Source organism: Pseudorca crassidens, chromosome 4 (genome assembly GCF_039906515.1).
Source record: "Pseudorca crassidens isolate mPseCra1 chromosome 4, mPseCra1.hap1, whole genome shotgun sequence".
Classification (NCBI taxonomy): Eukaryota; Metazoa; Chordata; class Mammalia; order Artiodactyla; family Delphinidae; genus Pseudorca; species Pseudorca crassidens.
Window position 1 is genome coordinate 17,288,282 of NC_090299.1, and position 26,121 is coordinate 17,314,402.

The 26,121-nt window shown below is 36.6% G+C and overlaps 1 long non-coding RNA gene across 1 annotated transcript in view; it reads right to left on the bottom strand.

Annotated features, from left to right (window-relative positions):
* The window catches only part of LOC137223082 (uncharacterized), a 77,014-nt gene extending 73,324 nt beyond the window's left edge, over nucleotides 1-3,690 (bottom strand). The window contains exon 1 of the long non-coding RNA XR_010942711.1: nucleotides 3,581-3,690. This is a non-coding gene — a long non-coding RNA (uncharacterized lncRNA). The remainder of the gene's footprint in view (nucleotides 1-3,580) is intronic.
* Between the last annotated feature and the right edge of the window lie 22,431 nt (nucleotides 3,691-26,121).

A 26,121-nucleotide genomic window follows, 5' to 3' on the forward strand; every position in this document is an offset into this window, starting at 1 on the left:
TATATACAATAGAATATTACTCAGTCATTAAAAAGAATGAAATAATGCCATTTGCAGCAACATGGGTGGACCTGGAGATTATCATACTAAGTGAAGTAAGTCAGACAAATACCATATGATATAGCTTATATTTGGAATGGAAAAAAAAAAAAGGATACAGGGAATTCCCTGGTGGTCCAGTGGTTAGGATTGCATGCTTTTACGGCAGCGGGTGCAGGTTTGACTCCTGGTTGGGGAACTAAGACCCACATGCCACGCGATGCACCCTCCCCTCCAAGATGATACAAGTGAACTTATTTACAAAACAGAAACAGACTCACAGACTTAGAGAACGAACTTATGGTTACCAGGGGGGAAGAGTGGGGGGGAGGAATAGATTGGTAGTTTAGGATTGACATGTACACACTGCTATATTTAAAATAGATAACCAACAAGGACCTACTGTATAGCACAGAGAACGCTGTTCAGTATTCTATAATAACCTAAATGGGAAAAGAATTTTAAAAAGAATAGATTCATGTGCATGTATAACTAGATCACTTTGCTGTACACCTGAAACTAATACAACATTTTTAATCAACTATGCTCCAATATAAAATAAAAATTAAAAAAAAGAAATTGGAAGACAGTAATTTTCTCAAAGTTAGTGGCTTCATCTCTAAAGCTCATGCCTAAGGATGCTCTTATTTCCCTAGAATTTAGTTTAAAAACTCTTTGCAAATAGATTTATTTAATTAGCACCAAAAATATTTTTATATGATTTTTGTAATGAGGAAGACAAAATTAAAGCATGACAGACATCTACTTCTGGGTAAATAACTGATATATATTCTCCGCTTCAATAGCAGAATGAGGGGGTATCTCCCCCATGTATCATTCACCATATAACTTCCCCAAAGTTATATCTTTTGTCCTATCTTTCCAACATATAGGTCCTGCATTTATGTACTGTCATTAAAATGATATTTATATTTAATACTTAATTTTTATAATGCTGGTTGACTTTTATTGTACCAGGAACTGTGCTAACTGCTTTGCACACATTTTGTATTCACAACAGCCCTATTATACTGGTGTAAATATCATTCCCATGATAATGTAAGAACACTGAGAATGAACATTTTAAATGATTTAAACGACATCACTGAGGGAAGAAGAAAGGCTTGCACACACCTGGATATTACTCCATATGCGCTCCCACCCCAGCTGGGACAATGGTGTGAGCTTAGATTGCAGCATTTCCTCCCCCCTCAAAGTAAAAGTGGCAATGGATTCAGGATTGTCTTTTTCGGTGTCAGATTTGGCCTGTTGATGTCATATGCCAAGATACATGTTGGATATACCGACCTAAGTGTACACATATACATTCTGGAATCTATAGGCAGCTGCCCTGAGAAACACCGTCCAAGAGCCTGGCCCCCACTTTCTGGGCTCTGCCCTTCCCTCTCCCTCTGAAGACCTTGCCTGTACTGCTTGGTTTGTTTAGGGTCAGATCAGTTTTCACTTAGAAACGTTTCCTCCACATGTGGGATTCAAATTGTCTGAACTCAAGGACTGTTAGGAGAGATATATAGGCCAGCACAGGACTTTCTGAGAATCGGAAAAAAAAGGTTGCTTCTTAGCAAACCACTTGGGGAAAAGTTCAGCATGAAAGCAAAGGAAATCACTGTACACATACTGCAGTTGGAAAATTAGTTTAAGTAATTAAAGCAATTTTAAGCAAATTTATTCAGTTGGCTGTTAGGACATAGTAGCCTAAGTTATGTCTATGGACACAGAGCAGGGACTAGAAATAGATCCATTATAAACACATGAGTACAGAAACACACATACACCTATTCACCATTTTTATTTAATTATTCTACTGTATAATTATTCTACTGTATGACCTAATGATGTGACATTTACTATTGCAAATAATTTCTGTAAGAATATTCTATTAAATTTGGCAACCTAGTTTCTACCAAGTCTGTCAAAACTGGTTGATCCTTTAACTATGCCATGTGTATATTTACTATGAGTGAACACTTTTTTTCAGTTCAGTCTTTTTCCCTTATGCCAGTCTCAGCTCTATCCTGAAAATAATAAAGACAGCATGTTGGCTGCCTGGAGCCAGTCAGCTAGCTCTCATCATTTTGAGATGATTGGCATGCTGGCTTTAATTGTCATTATGTAAATAAACTTCCTACCCCATATCTCCTTCCCTTTTAAGGCTCAGATAGAAAATTAGTTCCTCTGTGAAACTTCCCAGAAGCCCAAGAAATATCACTCTCCCTCCAAGCCTCGGTTCCCATAGCAGCTTAGAGCACCTCTGTTAGAGGTCCTCCTATCGTGTGTCCTGTGCTGTGTTTGAGAAATTTCATACACTGACTCTTCCACTAGAGTGAGTACAATATCTGCATAGAGGAGGGCTTTGATCTATTTCTATTATTCTATTTGCTAGTAAGGCTAGCACTGTACTCTGTGTGTGCTAGGTCATTTAAACTTACTTGCTAAATAACAACAGACAGTTTTTATGTTTGTTTTCTCAGAGCCTTTGATAAAAATGATTTCTTTTAAGCTTCAGAACTATTATCCTCCTTTCACAGTTTAGGAAACTGAGACTCTGAGGAAGTAAGAGATTTACTTTTAAAAGCTGATTAAGAGCCTACTGCTACAGCATCCATCTTAGACATGTTCCTTTTCCATCCTGCAGCTCAGAAATTTTACTCACATTTGTAATATTACCCCTTCTTAACTTTTTAGAAGACTTTAAAAATACTTCATATACTTATTACTTTTTATGCCTGTTAGTAATTTATAGCTGATATGAATTCTACCTACATGATGTGATTTAAAAAGATACAGATGAACTTTATCTCTTCCAGTACATTGAATTAAAAAAATTAACCTTTATTTTGGCTTGAAAATCAAAACTGAGATTTCCATCTCCAGAAGGCAACAGTTAAAATGCAATCATTACGCTATAGCCAAAGCGGTTCAATAGGATTGTAGCTAATGCTATGGAAGCTGACAGAATGAACCACCAAACAAATGAGGATGGGTATGTGTAGCAACCCCAAGGACTAGTGGAAATACCTTGAAAGAAGTGTGGGAAAACCCAGAGAATTGGTTTCTCCAAAAATTCCAGTGACCGTGACATTTCAAAGGATCACAGACCAGTACGTAGAATTGCAAGAAACTTTCACTACTAGTCTTTGTAGTGGCAGGTTGCCTTAAGAGTGAAAACATTAGGAGGAAGGGGTGTGTGTGTGTGTGTGTGTGTGTGTGTGTGTGTGTGTGTGTGTGTGTGTGTGTGTGTGTGTGTGTGTGTGTGTGTGTGTGTGTGTTCTGGGAATAAGAAAGAGAAACACATTATTAAACAAGTCAGGGTGGAAAATGTGTCCTAACAGGAGCCTTTGCTTCAGACAAAGTGACCTGATTTGACAAAAATAAAGTTATGTAGTCAAAACACCCAGTGCCCAATTTTGGATGAGGCTAGAGAAAATTTGCAGTCAGCTCTGCACAGAGGGTGAAGGGAGGGTGTGTGCTTCATGAAGTTAGTAAACAAAAAAGAGAGAAAAAAGAGCAGTACCATTACCGTCATTGTCTTCAGCTCTCTCCTAGCTAGCCTTTGTTCCTGTCAGTCAGCTCTGAGGACGTCTGTTCTGAAATTTAGTCTGTAAACCCTGTGAAGTAGGATTAGTTCAGAGAAACTTCCAGGAACGACAAAAGACAGAAAACATGAGAATTATGGGGCCCCACCCAGGACTGACAGTTTGTGGAAAAATCGAGGAAACCAAAGCATGCCAGCTACAGACTTTGTCTATTGAATGACTTTATGATTTTGGTCAGTCTGTGCTGTGCACAGTACTTTATAGATACGTTAATCCAAGATTCCCCAGAAATCGTAACACATAGAGGAGGAGGAACAGTAAATAAAGAAAACAAACAATCAAAAGACCTTTGAAAGCCAGAAGAAAGGGGAAATAAAGCAAAAATAGAAAATAATAAAGTAATTTGAATGTTAGATGGAGGTTGACTCCACCAAATTCTTTCCTCAGAGGCTACTAGGAAATCTCCAAACGAGATTTTTTTTTTTCTGGCTTGGAGCAGTCTGAGGAATACATGTGATTGACTGTTATTTTGTGAGAAAAAAATATTACATCCATATAAACAGCCATGTATTCAATTTTATTCCAACAGATCAAAATCATATCCAATTGAAATAACCCATATATAAGTGAAAAATTGTGACAACATAGTTCTGATACTAACATCTCTTTAGTTGAGTACTCAAAGTATGAGGTGAGGATTTAAAAGGCACACACTGACTAAATTAGAACTGCAACACTTTATAGGTAGTCAACTTAAAGTACTCTGTAATATTTGTTGAATGAATTAAATTAATTTTATGTCTTTTAACTCAAAACCTGAGTTTTCTAGGGTCTCGTTAGAAACGTCACCTTTCCTTTGCCTACGTATCATATTTTTGCTAAGGAACCAAAACCCATTTAAACTCAATTTGATTGCATAAACGAAAAATACTGAGGCTGAAATGTTTTTAGCATTATTTCTGCAAGTATAAATGTGTGTGTAAGTAACACACTTCTGTAAGTCTTCAGTAGCAACTGTTTTTAGGAGATATGATAAAATTTGACTTTGAGTAAATTAGACTTTTTAACCTCAAAATTGAAATAGGTTTGGCATTTTCCCATCACTGGCAACTGCCCATGTTATTAAATAAGAAACCTGAGAACTATACTTTCCATGAAATTTTTGAAATGCCCACAAGTGGCATTAAATGATACTTGGCCATGTCAATGTAGTCTTGAGTCTCATTTGGCTGAAATTCTATCCAAAGACAAATGATGCCAATTTGCGTATATGCACTTCATCCCCCGAATCTCACTTTTTTTTTTTCAAGAACATGTACTTGAGATCAGCCCCAAGGAGGCTTCGTTAAAGTAGTACCATAATCGTCATGTTTCAAAAAAATACATATGCCATCTATTGCATGTGTGTATGTGTTTTAATATAAATCCTTCTTTCCAGAGAGTAGTACTAGCAAATTATATTATTCTAGGTCATTGAAGATTTTCCATAACTAACAAGGCTTTGCTGTTCCTATCTGCTACTATGGAAAAATAAATTATTTAAAATAATCATTTATTTTAAAACATTTATTATGTGTCTACTATGTGCCTAAGAAACAACCCCTACTTTCAAGTTCATATTCTTGTTGGGAGACAGAGAGTAAACAGGTTATTAAAACGCAGTAAAATTATGGTGACAGAGGTATGAATGAAATGCTATGAGTTCGGAAGAGAAGCATCTAATCCCAGTGTTAGACAATAAAAGATGCTTAATGCTCACTGAAAATATCTGAAACCACAGCAAGAACACTGAGTTTTAAATTATGATTTGTGAATATATGCACAGTACAAGGTTAAATTCACAAATTAACTAGATGAGTTGAGAAATTTTCTCATCTTCTACATTTTTGTTTTTAAAAATAGGAATACTACTATCTACTATTGAAAACAAAGGAATTTGCTAAATATTAAGTGTTGAGGCCTTTTGCTTAGAAGAAATTCAATATTTCTGTTCTCAAATTTGAATGTATATAGAAGTAATCAAAATTAACTGTACATATATGCTTAAATATCAGGAAAATAACCTAAACATCATGAGAACCAATAAAAAATAAACTGTTTTATTTATCTTTTTGGTGATTTTACGTTGAATCTGTCTGTAAAAAATTCGTGAATCACAGAAAAACATCAGGGATAATGCAGTAACTCAAGTCAATTTTCACTTATCTATTACTTTTAAACTATTCATGGTGGAATTCTCACAAATATACTCTGAATCCAGTAATTTCTCAAAAATTACAGAATCAATAGTTTAGGATCCAAAGTGACCCCCTGTTAAGTAAGATGGAATCACTTTGTTATTTTATATTTGCTAATAGGAAAACATGTAAATGTATTTAATATTTTAAATACAGTGTTTTAATAAAACATAAAGAAGAGTTATAAAGTCTTTGCCATCTTGAACTTTGTCTTGAAGCTCACACACACAAAGAATTTACAAGCAAGCATTGCCTAGTATATCTTAGGTCCAGAAAGAGGTGTAAAGTATGGGTAGACATGGTCCCTGTCCTCCTGGAATTGGTGTGTAAATGATGGAGTACAAAATGGGAGAACATAGGTAATAAAGGGGTGGTGAGATCATTGGATATGGATTAAATACAGAACCAAACAGATACAAGACTGCCGATTTTCCCAGAAAAATCTTGTTAGTTCCTGCTTCTACACTTGCTCCTCTCTAATCCATTTTCTACACACTGGTCACATTGTTCTTTAAAAATATTTATTGTGTCATGCAAACTTCTTGCTAAAAATCCTACAATGTCTTTCATTGAACTTGGGAAAAAGACTAAAATCAGTGCTATTGTCTACAAGATGTTTCATGATCTGGACTCTGCTTATTTCTCCAGTCTTGTTTATAAAGATTTTTTCCCCTTCTTTATTATGCTTGAGCTCATCTAACTCTTCATTCTTCACAGGTCAAAACTGATTCTGCCTCAGGTGTTCACATTTGCTATTCCCCCTGCTTTCTGATTGTGACATTTTACCTTAAGCATCTTCTCATATAACAAAATATATTTTAACAATATGACTTTTAATATATAGATAGTAATTTATCATGTTTTCAAATTATCATTGAGGGGGTATCTTTAGTTTCTGTCACCTAGAAAACATTCTTCCTTCTTATGATAAATTTTCTTTTAACTATCAAATTTCCTTTACTTTAAACTCATGATTTGGGTGGAGTTGTTTCTACTCTAAGGGCCAGAGGTAGAGCCTATTGGTTTAAACTAATCAAGAGATCTCTGCTCCCTGGCCACAAAATTGTTCAAGGGGGGACATCTGAATGTTTTGAGTCAATGAATGGTAGACACAGAAATACTGTCTTGGGGACCACCATATAAAAAATAAAGAAGAACAGAATTGAGAGGCAAAGAAAGGTTGAATTCTTTTTTTAAAAAGTAAATGTATTTATTTATTTTATTTTTGGCTGCATTGGGTCTTTGTTGCTGCATGCGGGCTTTCTCTAGTTGCTCTGAGCGGGGGTCTACTCTTCGTTGTGGTGCGCGAGCTTCTCATTGAGGTGGCTTCTCTTGTTGAGGAGCACAGGCTCTAGGTGCACAGGCTTTGGTAGTTGTGGCTTGCGGGTTCTAGAGCACAGGCTCAGTAGTTGTGGCGCATGGGCTTAGCTGCTCTGCGGCATGTGGGATCTTCCGGACCAGGGCTCAAACCCATGTCCCCTGCATTGGCAGGTGGATTCTTAACCACTACACCACCAGGGAAGCCCGAAAAGTTTAATTCTTGACAACAATTTTTGAATTCTGAGTCCATCCATTTCCAAAACTAGTCCTAGTTCCGTCCTTTTCATTTAAATTTTCATTAAAAATGTTGCAATTAATATCTCAGCAATTTATTTTGTACTCATGTCTGATGTGAGATAAAAGAAAATCTATATTGTTCTCTGACCCCAGTTCCTAGGTGATAACAGCACTTCTAATATTTGGCCTTTGACCCTGATTCCTGACACAGAGCTCCTGAAAGCCTTTAACTTCCTGGGTGATAGGAGTGTATGTTGTTCTAATGAGGTGACTTCTGGTGGGCTACTGGATGGGGACTGGTGACCAGAAAGACCAAGCCATGATTAGAAGCTTGGGATTTTTAGTCTTGCCCACCCCCCCAAATTCTCTTGAGAAGGGAGAAGGGCTAAAAATGGGGTTAACAATTTATCATGCCTATGTGATAAAGTTTCCATAAAAATCCCAATAGTATGGGGTTTAAAGAGCTGCCAGGCTGGTGAACACATCTACATACCAGGAGGGTAAGACACCCCAACTCCACAAGGACAGAAGCTCGTGTCTTTGGGACCTTCCTCCCAGACCTCGCTCTATATGTGCCTTATGTAACTCTTCCTCTGTAGCCTTTATCAAATCCTTTGATAAACTGGTAAATATAAATGTTTCCTTGAGTTCTGTGAGCTGCTCTAGCAAATTAATTAAATCAAAAGGAAGAGGAGGTTGTGGGAACCTCTGATTTGTAGTCAAGTAAATAGAAGTTGTGGTTACCCTGGGAACCTGCTACTTGTGATCAGTATCTTAAGAAGGGTGGCAGCAGTCTTATGGGACCAGTCCTTAACCTGTGGGATCTAACACTATCTCCAGGTAGATAGGGTTATAATTGAGCTATCAATAAATTGTAGGACTTCCAGCTTGTGTCAGAGTATTGCTTGGTGTGGGGACAAACCTCCACACATCTGGTGTCAGAAGTGTGATGAGTGTGGTAGTAGTGTGAGAGTAAAGGAGACACACAGGAAGGAAAGGCACAGGACATAGGAGTATTTCTAACATATCTGATTATTTAGTTTAGAAATTGGGTTAATGTTTCAAAGGGAAAGATCATTTTTTAAATCTTTTGATACATGCTTCCTAACTATTTTCAAGACCATTGATAGTATTATTTATTCCTACCATCAGTGGATGAGTGCCGTTCCCAAGTCAAAAAAAAAAAAAAAATTCTAAAGGTGAAAACAAAATCTTTAACTCGGATTTCTCAAGTAGTCACTTACAGGTTACACTACAATTTAAGGTGGAAGTGATTTATATATTAATAAGTGGGAAGAATGACAGGAAATTAAACCTATTTGAGGATAGATAAACTCCCAATGTTTTCAACATTAAGGACATTTAAATGATTATGAATGAATGGAAATCAGTTCTAAAATTTTGGGGAATGAAAAAAAAAAAAGTATATGTAGCCTAGATATCTAACAGATATAAGCCAAGTAGTCAACAATTTCCCAGAAGCCAAATACAATCCTTGGAATGATCAACTTGCAGAATTTACTTGTTTCTTCTAAGCATTTAATTTTATTTGACTGTTTTGCATTTTGCCTCGTTATAATGGTATAAGAAATATTCTATTTGTTTTAGCCCCTGGGCCTGTTTTGAAAACCAAACAAGAACCGTCTATTTAAAACTAAATAGTTAAAGATATAAGTATTTTGGTGCATTGGTCATTTGAGGATTGCCTGTTTGGTGAAGTGGCTTTTAAAGAACTGACTTTGGGCAAAATGACCTAGATACAGATCTAGTGGGTCAATTTTGACTGTCTTAGATTATGTGAGTAGTCTTTGTTTATGAAGTATAATACTTTATAAGGAGTTATTCTTTATGTCCACTGAAGACCAGATCCAAAACCAAAAAATGGGTATGAAGTAAAGAAGGGCAAATTTTTATTGGACATAAAGAAAAAAGTGCTAATTTTAAGGATGCTAAAACATTGAAGTGGGTTGAGTTTCCATATACTTATATACTCTTCTGCTTGAAGTTATCTCTGAAGTTCCTTTCTAGACCCATGAGGATAATGTCCCTCCCAATCTAATACAAAGAGAATGGAAAAACCAAGTCAAAGACAGGGTGATAAAGAGACTATAAGGATCCAGGCAATTTCCTGCAGGAAAGGGTTCACAAGGATGCAATTGAGGAGAAAGGCGAAAGCTCAGAAGACACTGGCTGGGCACAATAAGGACAAACTGTGGAGATTTTAAGCATTTCACACTATTATTGGGAGAAGCGGTGTGGAGGCAGAAACGTGATGCCTATGATTGGTTCTCTAGAAGCACAGCCTGAACAGGATTCTTGTGCAAGTGATTTATTGAGGGAATCTTCTCAGGAGAAAGAGAATGAGGGGTAGAGGGATAGGGCATGGATTTGTTCTCAGCTGGAGTCTAGCTTCAGCCTGACCCCTGCAGAAGCAGTCCTGGAACAGGAATCCCACCACAGAGTTGGCCCTTCCTTAGCTTTCAGCCGTTGCCTGGGAGCCACCATAACGTTCCAGGTAAGATGGCTTTTGTTGGCTGAGAGCAGGTGTCCACAATAGGATAGGGGGGCATCTGTGAGCTACTAGCAATCAGTAATTATAAGAGCTGGGCAGGGTGGTTACTGTCTAGTAAAGAACATCTAGGTGGGGCACCACCCGCATCTGCTATAATGTATTTTTTTACTAAAGGTGATGAATTCTTCTCTGGTCTCTCTAATTAGTAATAGAGGTATTTACTAATTACTCTTTGATAATATTACTTTTTAGTTTTTATATTTTTTAATAATTTTATTTATTTATTTTGGTTGTGCCAGGTCTTAGTTGTGGCTGGCGGGCTCCTTAGTTGTGGCATGTGAACTCTTAGTTGTGGCATGCATGTGGGATCTAGTTCCCTGACCAGGGATTGAACCTACATCCCCTGCATTGGAAGGCGGATTCTTAACCTCTGTGCCACCAGGGAAGTCCCAATAATATTACTTTTAAAATCCTGTATTAATGCTTCTCAAACATTTCACTGATGTATCTCTAATATCATAGGGAGTAGATATTGTGAAGCATAGGCAAACTGCTCCCTGAACATCTGGCATTTCTTTGAAATTCTGTGTTTTATCTCTAAAGTTCAAATAAATGTCATCTTCTACTCCACATATATTTATGCTGATTTTGATGAGAAAATATTTGATACATAGTATATTAGATGAGTTAAAATATTTAGCTTGTTACCAAATACTTGATTAAAATTGATGTGTCAAGAGGATACCTAAGACTTGTTTTGTGGCTTACTCTAAGGCACCTATGTATAAATATCTTATATCTGTGTATAAATATCCTATACCTATGTATAAATACCCTATACTTATATATAAATATCCTATACCTATATACAATATCTACAGAGTAGGAGACATAAGCCATCTCTACCCCTTATGCATTAGGTAGTTAATAATCTGAGGGGGCTAGATTTTCTATGAATATTTTCATGCTGATTAAATCACAGGGGCAAAATTGAGACAATGTTGACCTTATTTCTTTTGTTGTCATTCATTAAACCATTTTGCTGATGTTAAAGCTACAGAAATGTTCTTCACTAGTAGATGCATCTAGCATGCTGAAGACTCCTTAGATGTACATTTTTGTTTCCCTGTATGACTTACATCATTTGCTCCATCAAAGTATGTTTAGACTTATATGATTGTTATCCTTAATATAGCTTGTGATTATTTATTTGAACTTCACTGTGACAAATGCAGTGAGGCTACAAAATGATTTTAACCAATCCTACTTACTTTGTGGAATGGAAAAATGAGCTGAGTTAGACCACAAATTGCTGGATTGGATTTGAAGATTGGCAAGAATGTTAATTCTGACTGGCTTTAGTGGTGTCTCATTTCAGTTTACCACTGAAACAGCAAACAAGTAGTGCAAAGACTGCACAAAATGAGGATACAAATAATTGACTAGAAATGGCTCTGCAAGGCCACCCTCCATTTCTTAAGGAGACATGCTCATGGTTTAGGAGCTGGCAGCCCACAGGTAGTACTGAGAATCCTGCCCAGTGATAATAGCCAAGAAATGAAGGTGTTTCCATCCATTAGGTTGGGACAGGGGCCACCTTAGCACTCAGCTCTCTTCTTACCAATATGTAAGGCAATTCTTTCTATGCTACAGGTACTGTTCAATTTTTTACTGCTGCATTAAGCTTACCATGGACCTATACAGAGTCAGTCTAACTTTTGGAAGTCTTGGGTGAGCAGGCTCTTTGTGGGGCCCAAATATACACAATATATAAATTAAACCTATTTCCTGACAAAAAAATCCAACTAAATAGAAATATTCTATGTGTTAAAGACTCACTCCAATTGACCAGAAGACTGGTCCCTCAATTTCATAAAAAATGGCCAAATGCTAAAAAATCAGTATGAATCAGTCAATACACATAGATTAAATAGGAGCAGAACCCTCAAGATACCAATAAATTACTTTACATGGCACACAGTGAGAAATTTACTTCAGGAAGATAGTGTTCAAATATGTTTTAAAAAATAAAATAGTGTGTTTACCCCAAATTGCAGTATATTCTGCCTACAAAAAGTAAAGGATCTTTTGTACTTTTAGTCTAGCCAGTATTGTCAGACTATTATTATTAGGAACTTCCTGGTGCCATCCAGGAATCCTATCAAGCCCAGGATGAAAACCTTATTTCTCAAAATACAGTCACCCTTGGTAATCGTGGTCCCAGGACTCCCCTCAGATACCAAGATTCATGGATGCCCAAATAAATAAATAAATAAAACTTTGTAGTATTTACAGATAACCTACACACATTCACCTATACTTTAAATCTTCTCTAGGCTAATCTATAATACCTAATATAATGTACATGCTATGTAAATAGTTGCCAGCACACATCAAATTCAAGTTTTGCTTTTTGGAACTTTCTGGATTTTTTTTTTTTTCGGAATATTTTCCATCTTCAATGGCGGGTTGAATCCGAGAATGCAGAACCTGTAGATATGGAGGGAGGGGTGACTGGTCTCTTCTATATCTCTTTTCTTCTATCTTTCTATCTCTGTCTCTGTATGTCTTTGTCTCTCTCTCAAACACTCACATACGTATCTTTATAGAAAATTAGGTTTTGATCTTCAGTTAATCTAGATAGTTTGGGAAGACAATCTTCTTTTATAGAGCTTCTATAATTCATTAAAATTTGATCAACACATCTGCTTCTGTGAAGTATAGTTGATTTACAAATCCGCTTCTGTTTTGTGGGTGTGTATCTATGCATTAACGTATTCATTTATCAGTGATTGTTTATTCTAGATATCATTTAGAATCAGGTAACTGTGCATTTTCTTTTGTCAACTAAGAGAATGTACTCCTTTCTTGTATTTCATTTGTTATTTGTTTAGGTACAAGAAGTTATTAAATACCCATTTATTACTAGAAAACTGATCAGGCCAATTTAGGATATCATGGATTCCTCCTACAGGGTTGGGGCCTAAAAATTCAATTATTTTGTTCTTTAAAATTTATTGTACCTATGTAGTATAAAAGGGATTATTCTATAAGTAAATAATTTATAATTTCATTCCTCAGGCACCTTTTAATAGATACTAAAATAATGAATTTGATAACCAGGATCCCTATACTCTTTTTTCTTTTTTTTTTTTTTGGCTGCCTTGGGTCTTCATTGCTGCGCACAGGCTTTCTCTAGTTGCAGCGAGTCGGGGCTTCTCATTGTGGTGGCTTCTCTTGTTGCGAAGCACAGGCACTAGGCTCGTAGGCTTCAGTAGTTGTGGCTCACAGGCTTAGTTGCTCTGCAGCATGTGGGATCTTCCCGGACCAGGGCTTGAACCCGTGTCCCCTCATTGGCAGACGGATTCTCAACCACTGTGCCATCAGGGAAGTCCCTCAGGATCCCTTAAGTATAATTTTTGAGGAAAAATAATGGAAATTCCTAGGATTATTTCATTAGATTAACTGATTTTCTTAATAGCGAAAATATCTGAAGATTTTTAAAAATTCTGCCAAGTGAAATAATTTAGTAAAGAAAGTAATAGTGAAAAATAAATTTTCATTTCTCAAAAAACTGAAATACAAACCATATTTATATGTGGAAAGATATCCACTGTTTGGGCTACTTTATTCTGAAGCCTAGAAAATAATTCAATAGCAGTAATATAAGAGCTTGATCACTGCATTAAAACATAGAGATTAGTCAAGCACAGGTTGCTTATAACAATCAGGCTTGATAATTCACAATCATATTCTTCCTGAACATTTTGAGCTTTGATCCTATCAAGAGTTTTTACTCACATTTCAGAATAACCGTATTAAAGATTTGAGCTTAAATTATCCATTCACAACTTTCTGGCCGATGGTATTGAAATACAACACTCTTGTATCTTCACTTTCACTCATCACTGTTCAATATACTCCTATTTTTAGTGTTATAATGGTTTAAGTTATTTTGAGTAGTGTTTTTCTTTAAATACAGCTATTATTCCAGAGTTTTACTAGCAAGTGACAGAAATCCAACCCAATGGCTTAAGTGGAAAAAAGGAAACTTTATTGGCTCTGAAAACTAACCATGAAAAAGAATGCAATAGCTGAACCCAGTCTTTAGTCTCAGATTTCCTCTCTATGTCCCTTTCTCTGTTTCTAACTGCTAGTCCTCTTCAGTCTCTTAGGACCTTCTTTTCACCAGCATGTCACCTTCTCCCAGATTTGCTTGGCAATCTGTGTGGTTCTGGAAATGCTAACTCCACCCCAGGTTCAAATTTATGTACTTGACAGCAGGGAGCCTTAGACTGTGCTATTAGACTCTTAGACCACTGACCTTTTATGTATAAGATTGTTTTTCCTTTTTTTAATTGAGATACAATTCACATAACAAAAAATCACCTTTTACAGTGTAAAATTCAGTGCTTATTATACTCACAAAGTTCTATAACCATTACCACTGATAATCTCAGAACATTAGATCCCTTGAATAGAAATCTTTTACACATTAGCAGTCATTCTCCATTCCCCTGCATTCCTCAGATCCTGGAAATCACTAATCTACTTTCTGTCTCTTATGGATCTGTCTGTTCTGGAACTTTCATATAAATGGAATCATACAACATGAGATCTTTTGGGTTTGGTATTTTTAACTTAGCATAATGTTTTCATCCATGTTGCGGCATGCGTCAATACTGCATTTCTTTTTATGGCTAAATAATATTCTAGTTTATGTACTTTTGTTTATCCATTCATTAGTTGATGAACATTTGAGTATTTTTTCTTTTTGGGTGCTATGAATAATATTGCTATGAATATTTGTGTACAAGCTTTTGAATGGACATGTTTTCATTTCTTTTGAGTATATACTAAGAAGTCAAATTGCTGGATCACATAGCACCTCTATGTTTAACTTTTGAGGAATTGCTGAAGTGTTTTCCAAATCTGCTGCACTATTTTGCATTCCCACTGGCAATGTATGAGGGTTCTAATTTCTTCACATCCTCACTAACATTTGTTTTTGTCCATCTTTTTATTTCTAGCTATCCTAGTGGGTGTGAAATAGTATCTCATTGCGGTTTTGATTTGCATTTCCCTGTGGCTAATGATGCTGAGCTTCTTTTCATGTGCTTATTGGTCACTGTGTATCTTCTTTGGAGAAATGTCTGTTCTTATCCTTTGCACATTGTTATTGGCTTATTTGTATTTTTATCGTTGAGTTGTATGAATATTTATGTATGAGACTAGTCTCTTATCAGATATAGGGTTTGCAAATGTGCCATGTACACTTGAGAAGAACATGTATTCTGCTCTTGTTGGGTGGACTGTTCTATAGATGGCTACGTGGGTCTAGTTGGTTTATTGTGTTGTTAAAATCTCTTATTTCTTTGCTAACCTTCTGTCTAGTTGTTCTATCAGTTATGAAAGTATATAGTATTGATTTTTTCCAACTACTATTGCTGAATTGTCCATTTCTCTGCTCAATTCTGTCAGCTTTTGTTTCATGCTTTTTTGGGGGGCCTCTTTTGTCAGGTGCATTTATAATAGTTCTGTCTTCTGGATGGATCGACTATTTTATTACTATAAAATACCAATCTTTGCCTCTAATAACAATTTATCATGGATTCTGCTTTGTCTGAGATTACCATAGCCAATACAGCTCTCTTTTAGTTACTGTTTACATGGTGTATTTCCTTCTATCCTTTTATTTTCTACCTACTTGTGTATTTGATTTTAAAGTATATCTCTCACAAACAGCATATAGTTGAACAATATTTTTTAACCTATTCTGCCAATTTCTGCCTTTTGATTAGAGATTTTAATATATTTACATGTAATGTAATTACTGAAAAGGTAGAATTTGTGTGCCATTTTGCTATTTCTTTTTATATATCTTTGTTTATCCTATATTCTTCCTTCACTACATTCTATTGTGTTAAATATATTTTTCTAGTGTACAATTTTCATTATGTTTTCTCTCAGTGCTACGGCTTAAATGTTTGTATATCTTCAAAATTCATAGGTTGAAATCCTAATGTCCAATATGATCATATTAGCAGCTGGGGCCTTTGGGAGGCGCCTAGGCCACCAGGGTAAAGCCCTAATGAATGGGATTAGTGCTTTTATAAAAGCAACTCCACAGATCTGCCTAGCCCTTCTGCCCTATGAGGATACAATGAGAAGTCTACAACTGGAAGAGGGTCTTCACCAGGCTGGTGCCTTAATCTCAGACTTTCAGCCTCCAGAACTGTGAGATATAAATTTTTGTTGCTTATAAGCTACCCAATAGATGTTGTTGTTGTTGTTTTAAACAGTAACCCTAATGTACTATGACACTCAAACTGAATAATCTCAATGGACCTATCTTTGAGATTTCTGTTTATTTATATTCTCAATTTGATGAGACATTGTTCCCATATTTTCCTTTAGTTCTTTAGACATAGTTTTCTTTGGTTCATTGAGCATGTTTAAAATAATGACTTAAAATCTTCATTCAGTAGATCCAATGTCTTGGTTTCCCTAGGTACAGTTTCTATTGACTAGACATTTATTTTTCTTATGTAGAGTCCATGCTCGGTCTTTTTCCCCATGTCTTATGATTTTTGTTTGAAATTTGGACATTTTAAATGATACAATGTGGAAACTCTGGAAATTAGATTCCTTCCCATCTGCAGAGTTTATTGTTGTGGCTGCTTGCTGTTGTGACTGTTTGTTCAGTGACTTTCTTAAACTAACTCTTTAACATTGATATTCTTTGTCGTATGTAGCCTCTGGAATCTTTGGATGGTTAATTTAGCGGTCAGGTAATAACTGTAGAGCGATTTCCTTAAATGACTCAAATCAGTAAGTCTCCCACTTTGCTGACTGGCTCTGCATACCTGTGGAGGTATGCCTTCAATGTTCAGACAGGCAGTTTACAGCTTTGCCTTAGACTTTATTTCCTGCTCACACAGAGCCTCAAGGTCATTCAGCGCCTTCTTCATCTTTCCTGGGCATGCACGCAGACCTAGGCATACACGTAGCCTTCTAGATTCCCAGGAGCATGTTGGAGCTTTTAAAAGCCCTTTATACACACTCCATTCTCCAGCTTTTTCTTTTAAGTTTTCTGATCACCTTGTTGTTTTCCCAGTTGTCTTGCCACATCAGAACTGCTGCTGATGATTATCTTTATCAAATGCACCCAGGAAAAACCCGGTTCACACTGGATGAATTCTGATTCTGATTAAATAAAGTACGCTTTGGGATGGGATTTTCCAGGGAAATTCCAGGTAAATCAAATAATGACAGTTATCTGGGAATGGGCCTTTAAAGGTGCTCTAGCTCCATGCTGCCCCTTTCAGTGGCTACTAGATTGCTAGTTATCACCATGAGAGTGGGATTGTTGGTTTTCAAGGCTACCATAGAAGTTAGAAGAGGGAGCTGGGAACAGGGCAGACTAAAATGCTACAAGGCTCACTGCTGTTACTAAATTCAGGCATTTTTCCCCCAGTAAACACTTCCCGGATTGTTGTAAGCTTTAGGTTAATTTCCACAATTCTTTAAAAAATTTTTTGCCAGTGTTCTTATTGCTTTTATTGAGCAGAGAATATTTGAAGGTTCTTACTGTGCCTTTCCCAGATGTTACCTCCCATTTGCCACCTTATGTATAAGAATTTGAGTTTATTTTTTTTCCTCTGGATTACAACCAAGAGCATCTTAACTGAAACCCTTCTCCACTCAGTGTAATTCATGGCTCCCAGTTCTGACCTCAGATCTTTTATTGAAGACATAGCTCCTAATTCATAAAATCCTAGAATAAATTTAGATGAACAGAACCTGGATCATCTACTCATGTCCTATACAACCTCTAGGATAAGAAAATGTGGCCCCTTGGTTGTAGTCAGATGGAAGAGGAGTAAAACTGTGCCTGGCAGCCTCCACCTGGCCCGTTTAATTGGAGTCAGGAAGAAACAGTTTTCCCAAAGTAGAGCAATGTTCTTCTGAACAAACCATGAATGATAAATGGAATCAGAATCAAGTTCTCACAGAAATTCACAGAATCAGGCTCACCATTCTTAGAAAGGAATTATATGATGTTCTGGTCATTCAAGATATGGCAAAGTCAGTAATGAAGTTATAGTCTTCTCATTGTTTTGACTTCTTTCCTTGTTCTACACTGCATGATTGTTATCATAACAAGATTCAAACTCCAAACTCTACACATGAACTTTATGAATGATGACTTCTCTGATACGTAGTAACACTGAAGAACTTGGTATAAGGGCTTCAGGTGGGAGGCAGGAGGAGGAGGAAATACTAAAGTAAAAAACATTTTCCCTGTCAGGAAATGTACACCATGATTTTTTCATGGATGGTAAAAATAATTGCAGAAGATATGCTGCCAAGTGTCTATCTTATTACATGAATTAAAAAAAAAATAAGCAATCAACCAGAATTTTTTCGGTTAGAAATTCTGATAAAACTATATTCATGACTGCGTTTTAATCATGATCATGTTACTATGTTGCTTTTGAATGTTGTCATAATTTCAGGGTGTAGATAATGAGTGTATATATATATTGTGTTTATTTTGCTATTAGAAGAATCTCTTTTCACCCAATGAATGGATTTTGATGAAAATAACTTTGAGAAGTGATTGTGTAAGTTATATTCTTATACATAATCATAAGCCAAAGTTTTACATCTTAATGAAAGATTTATCTCAGCCCATTCTCGTAGCTCAAAATGTTACACACAATTCAGACAATAGTGTTATTATTTAAAATAGGACAATATCCTTGAAGCAAGTTGTGATCAGGGAAATATTCTAAATGAAGTAGAGGCGGGGATATATGGTGTCCTTTGTGGACTGATCCTATTCAGGCTAAAGGCATAATTTAAATGGCTACATTTCTAATAAAGCTAGTAAAAGAACCATTCCACTTCCTCTTTTCCTGTGTAGAAATAAATATTTCATGAACTTTCAGACTGTCAGAAATTCAATCTCATTGTATATCCTGTCTTTTGGGGCCATTGCCAGTACAATCTCAGGAGCTGCAGATAACAAGGCATTGATAATGAAAGTGAGGTATGAGCTGCAGCTATTTGCTGTGTATTTAACCTCCCTTCCAGCCTGAATATCAGCAGAGAGTCAAGAGGCTGTTTCCTTGCTAAATCCTTGATAATTATTTGGCCGAACAAACTTTCAGATTCACAGACTCTCAGAGGTAGATGTGTTTTTATTTGTCATCTATTCCATTATTTATTTGATACATGAATCTCTCTAAGTCACCCTCAAATTTTATCTTTCATCTTCTGAATACCTGCAATGACTGGAAACCCCATTTCCTCGTGACACAATCCATTCCAATGCTAAATACTTATTAGAAACTTGTTCTTTGTATAAGCCGCAATTTGACGTCTTGAAATTTCAAGCACTGCACTTAGTCTTGCCATAAACAGGTGGGGAAAACTGAAGAACTTACATACCTGACTACTGAGCTACTTAACACTAAGTTACAAAGAAAGAGAAAATTTAAATCCTTTTGTTGAGCTACTACGATGTGAAAATATGGGTGGGTGGTAAAATCAACCCATAATATTCTGATTGAAGAAATGTCTCCAAAGAATGTTTATTAATGGATTTCTATTAACTCAGAGTTTCATACAGAAGATTCTTTCCTTGGTCCTGTCCCAATCAACATTTTAGTCAATAATTTGCATTAAAATGAAGACAGGACATAGTTAATTAATATGCAAGTGGCATGCTGTAGAGAGGAGGAGTCTTCAGATGCAATGACTAACAGAATTGGAATCCAAATGACTGTGGTACTTTAAGATGTATAACCTAAATCTAATCATACAAAATTTTAATAGGGATAAACATAAAGTCTTTTTAAGGTAAACCATGAAGATCTATAGCTTAGAGGCATGAAGTGAAGAAAATTTAAGAGTTTTAGTTGACTGAAAGCATATGAATATCTAATACAGGAATTAACAAACCAAAACCCACTGTCTCTTTCTGTAAATAAAGTTTTATTGAAACACAGCCATGCTCATTCATTTGCAGTGTCTATGGCTGCTTTCATGCTACAACAGAATTGAGTATTGTAATAGAACTTTATGGACCTCAAAGCCTAAAACATTTACTACCAGGATATTTACAGAAAAATTGTGTTGACAGTTTTTGTTAATATATATGGAGCATCCACATATAGGGAGATAATCACTCCCAATGTTTTCTGAATTATTTCTTGGTTTTATTCTTATTAACCATTTCAGTTCCAGGTTCTACATTTTTCTGGGTACACTAACAATTATCCAGAAGAGAGTGATGGGACAGGTAAAGGGGCTGCAAAGAAGCCATGTTGAATGAAGTAAATAAACAGGGAATAATCAGCCTAGAGAAAAGAAGATTTATGGAAAACAAGATAGCTATACATGTAATTTCAAATATATGAAAGATATTTGCTATATTTTGAAGTTTCTGAGAACAGAACTAGGAAAAATGGGTCAATGAAATATATAGAGTTAGGGTTTAGCATATTAAAACAAATAATACTTTACCGACTCAAATTATCTGAAAACAAAGCATATTTCCTTGGGAAGGAACTTTTCCTATATGTGGAAAGAATCAAGCCAAGGAGGCATGTCCACTTTTTGGGATATGTAGACATTGCTAGAAGAACAAGGAGAAACACACTTAAATGACATTTTGAGTCCTTATAAGTGCCAAGACTGTATTATTTTGTGTCTGCTGCTGACTGCTCATCAAACACCAGACTTCATTTTGTCCTGACTGTGTTCCAGCTTTAATTCCCATCTGTTCCTACTCCTGGGCCTGTCTGGGTTTGTGGTAATCTCCTGTGACATAAGCACATAGCACAAGTTCTCATCACCCAGTCCTAACATCTGTCTTCAGGATTTTGCTCCTAGGTGCAGTAGCACTTCAATTGCTTTATCTGAATGATTATAATTTTGGCTTCAGACTAAATGGTAGCTGCTTGGCCCAAATTCAAGCCTCGGGATCACTACAATCCTAGTACCCAAGGATACAGCAATGGTTATTGTTCATAACTGATCCTGATTTGGGTAGGACCTCGGCTGAACCTTACCTTCTTGTCTACCTGTTGCATAATATTCACAGTAGCCTGCACTTTATACTGCTAAAAAATATTTGTTTTATTCAACAAACGCTTAAGTGGTACATACTACTTACTAGATACTATTCTAAGAACTTTACAAATATTGGATTATTTAATCTTGATAACATGTCTTGAAAATAAACCTTATTATTATTCCCATTTTACTGATGAGAAAATTGAGGCCAAAGAAGTAAAACTACGTTGACCAAGGTCACAAAAAAGTGCCAGATCCAGGATTCAAACACAGGTAGTCTAGCTCTAGAGCCCCTGCTTATACTCACAAGAGGGTAGAGTGCAGTTTCTATAAGCTTAGGTGGAGGTGTTTCCCTTTCCTTTCCCTCCTTTCGCTGGTCTTCTTTATATTACCCAGAAAGTCTCTTTCAAAGGAAGCCATCCCGGGCTTCCCTGGTGGCGCAGTGGTTGAGAGTCCGCCTGCCGATGCAGAGGACATGGGTTCGTGCCCCGGTCCGGGAAGATCCCACATGCCGCGGAGCGGCTGGGCCCGTGAGCCATGGCCGCTGAGCCTGCGCATCCGGAGCCTGTGCTCCGCAACAGGAGAGGCCACAACAGGGAGAGGCCCGCGTACCGCAAAACAAAAACAAAAACAAAAACAAAGGAAGCCATCTCCAAAACGTGCCAAGCCTGAAAACTACCTCTGTCTTCTGAGTTCCAGCAAGTATTTGTTGTCTAAGAGCCTGATGGATCTTAGTATAACCATAAAGTGGAAACTCAGAGAACTCTGCCTGTCTCTACCCTATGGACTGCGTTACAGAAATGGAGGAGCAGGAAGCAAGAAGAAAAGCAGGATACAGGAGACTGCCTAACTGCAAACACAATCTTATAAAAAGAACAACTATCTAATACCCACAAAAGTATTCTTCAAGTACCGTGGTCATTTTTAGAGAATATATTGCTCGTGTATGAAATTAAAACTATCAAATTGCTTCCATTACAAGACAATGTGGTTTATTTTTCATGCTTGTATTATGCCCAGCTGCTGGCCATAGTCCTTAAAACTACAGCTGCTTCTTTAGTAATTCATGCATTTCCCTGGGAGAAGAGCAGAGTTTATCTATGTACAGACATTTTTTAAAAGGCAGCTTGTGTACTTAAGCATTACCCTTAAGTATGTGCTAATCCACAAATCTATCTCTTTCTAGGTGATGCCTAAGCTTTTGGTCCAATCTTGTATACAGATTTCTATATGTTGGTTTCTCATATGGTTTCCTAATCTACCAAACAGAGAAGGTAAAAAATTAGTTGTTTTAGAGAGTAAGAAAGTGAAGTTACTAGGTAGGTAGACTGTCTTGGTTTCAATTGCTCTTTTGAAATTTTGCTCTTAAATTTGAAGGGTGTGGAGTCAAAATGCAAAATTTTCTCTAGCCAGGTCTTGTTATTTAATATAGGCAGTTACGGAGTAAGCACATAGTTGGATTTAATTCCTGTAGGATTTTCTAAAATGAATCCGTCAGAAAGATGGGTAAATAAAAATGCTTCTATGGAAGTATTTATAGTGGTTGGTCATGAAATATGAGCTAAATAAAAAAGGAACTGAAACATTAGTGAACAATTTTAAAAATACTTGTCAATTTTGTCCGTTTTTTTTGTTGTTGTTGTTATTTGTTTTTTGCTGTATGCATGCATGCTGTATGTATGTTTTTTGCTTCTGTTCCTTATGGGACATGGAGAAAACTCATAAAGAATTTTCTTCAGTAGCGCTGAGAAATATGCTCAGGACAAAACAGTCTAGAACCAGCCTCAGTGAACCATAATCCACAGGCTAAATCCAGCCTGCCACTTGCTTATCTAAACAAAATTGTATCGGAACACAATGCACTTGTTGATTTATGTATTACGTATGGCAGAGGTGAACAGTTGTGACACAGATCATACAGGTTGCAAAGCCTACACTCACTATCTGGCTCTTTACAGAACATATCTTCTGACCTCTGGTTTAGAATAACATTGTGTTGACACCTCAGGACTAATAATGGACGGCTCCATTAGTTCGTCTTCAGAGGTGACTCTAGTGCACCGACAGAAATGTAGGTCCTCAAGGACTTCTTTTTCTTACCCTACATGCCCTGCCACCTTCAATGCTGTAACCATCTTCTTGCAGATGCCAAGGGTTGCTGAAATCGCTAGTGCCCACTCTCTGACTGCCCCAAGAGTTCTGATGGCCCAGATATGAACTAAACCTGAAATTAACATGTGGCAGTTTTTCAATTGATTTGGGAGACGATGCAGATTTTGCTATTTTTAATTTTTTAATTGTTGTGTTTTCCTGTTTTGGGGTAGGGAGACATGAAGAAAATTGCTTCTGCTAATTTCCTTCAATAAGTGACACAGTGTAGATTAAACAGACAAGAACTTTTGTTCTTTACTGAGATGCAAAGTTCCCACCTCTTTCTCCTACTGGATTATTCATGCATCATACTGTGAATGGAGTTTCTGGGAGTATGATGTTTATTCCCACAATAGCTCTAATTGTGAGTGAAAGCACTAATTGAAAAATCAGGAGAATTTTGTTTTTAAGTGCTCATGTTAATGATTACATTCATCTATTTGAATTCTGATGGACTGGGTTTTTGGTGTGGAAATTCTTATCACAATGGCCTGACTCGAACTTGTACCCTGCTTGTAGCTTTGATTTATGATATACTTCTGCTTGGTTTTTGCCAGCTCTGTTTTAAACTACAGAATGGAAAAAAAAAAGTTTTCAGCCATGACACATTCACAAGGTGATTTCTGGAAGCTTCAAATGCAGGCTTTAAATCCTTCTTTCAGGTTAGCCACCGATTCGGGCTGCTGAACAACACTTGGGCTTTTCAGACACATTAGGGATTCCGGACAGGTTTCATCCAGACACCCTTATGCTCCTTGCTATTCTAATAGTGGCATTTTGTCTCTCGGAATCTTCTCACATTACATATAGGGAAAGTGATTTATTTCTAGGCTACCGCTTCCCAAAAGCTATGATCACGTGAGTTAACTGAAATTAATTTCCAAATGTATCCTGTTCTGCAGTCTGTGGAGAAGGAAATCAGATCTGCTTATTTGTTCTGTCTTGTGCCCCCTTGCATTTTCATCACGGGGTGTGTGTGTGTGTGTGTGTGTGCTGGTAAAGATTAAGAAAATGGGAATTGGGGTGACAAGGAAAGGAAGTATATTTTAAAAATGGTTTGCAGGGCAGAGGTTTTTTTTGCTTGTTTGTTTTTTATTTAGCCATGCGAGAGATAAAGAAAGCTAAATCAAAATTCACAAGGGCTTTAAGATTGTGGTGTGAGGAATTAGGCAGTGTATTCTTTTAGGCTCTGCCATATCATGTATGTGCTGAGTTTACTGGATAAACTGGGGAAGGGGTTTGAAAAACATCGAGTTTCATGGAGGTTTTCCCTTCTTTTATAGAGAAAAATCAGTACATTATACCTAAAAAAGTCTTTCTTTACTTTTCGTTCTTTTGGGGGGTATATTTGTTGTGACTTAAATATCTAAAGTATTCATGGAGGTTTCTTTACCCTTCTTGGCCAGAACAAGAACCTGCTTGGCAGTAAAAGTGTGGAAAGAAAGATTCACTTAAAAAAATCTGGGTCAGAAAACATCATAATTGGCACAACTGACGGTTTGGTATTTATTTTAAGGCTCATCTACTATTTTAAGAAAGCATAATGTTTAATGTAAAGTTTAGGATTATAGAATGTTATGTGTGTATGCATGTATTTAGATGAAAAACACCTATTCCAATTAAAAAATTTTTAGTTACTTAATCATAGACTTGGCAATAGGAATGTAGATTTGTGGGAAGATTTCTATGAAATAAATCATAATTCACCTTAGGTTAAGAAGCCAAACCCAAATGAGACAGAAAGGGAAGAGCTGCTGCCTAAAACTTGTTTTATCCAGTGAAAATGTCAGAAAATATGATCCAAATTCTGGTTTCCTCCTCACTTCACCATCCACCCAGGATTTTTGTTTGTTTTAATGCTTGGAGAATATAATCACAGAAAAGAGTAATGTGATTCTAAGCAGACTCTCACTAATGTCATAGCTATACAGGCATAACTCAGAGATACTGTGGGTTCAGTTCCAAACCAATTCCGGAGAAATTTGGATTTCTCCAGGAATCACCTGAACAGACAAAAACTAGTTTAGACATTAGCTGAAATCTATGTAAACTTACTGCTCATCATTACTTAAAAGAGAGCAGTGAGGCCCAAATAGCATAGGACGTAGGCATTTTGAAGATGTGATAAAAGTTAGAAAAATGTAAAAAAACCAAAATCGTCACTTCTGTAGAATTGTGTCTCTTAATGCTGACAAATTGTGATAGGATGCAATTTTGGTCAAGTTGCCAAGTTGCCAGTGTTATTGTTTATTTAGTTATTCTTGAAAACCAGGGCGTTATTAGTGGGTATCATTTCATAAAGTGTCATAATTTCTACAATTCAGCATTTGGCACGGTACGCTGCCATTAGTGACTTGGCTGAAGACTGTAATGTATCTGGTAGCTTCAATTTGAAATCACCCAGATCATTAGCCCAAACAGATTTTTTCTCCAAAACATTTGTATCCTCTAGATATTATATTTATTTGTTAAGGATCTGTTGAGTGTCCACTACAAAAAGCAAAGCATTGTGCTGCCCCAATCTGGACATCTACCTGCCCCAGATTCATCTCCTAAATTAGGGGGCCCCAAGTCTTTCTAAAAATTCAGTAACCTTAGTTCCCTGAAAATCAGGGCACTTTGATGAAGGGAGACACTGAACATCTTGCCAATGAAAATGATTGGCTCTGAGTCAGAAAAACATTTTCTCTCCATTTAATTAGTAATTGCTCTGGATTTTTCTTCATTGATCTTTATATGGAAAACACTCTCATTAAGCTAATCCAATGCCAAGTCTGTGATGTAAGATGCTTTTACTGTTTTGACTTTGTAGTAATATAAGGAGAGAACAGCTACTTATGAATTCTGAAAGAGGCAGTACACAGGCTTCCATAAACACAGATGATACTCCCGATAAAACAGAGATGTGCTTAGATTTATGTCAGGTAATGACAGTGGCACTTGATGATGTCAGCTGGCACTGAGTCACGGTCACGCATTCTCT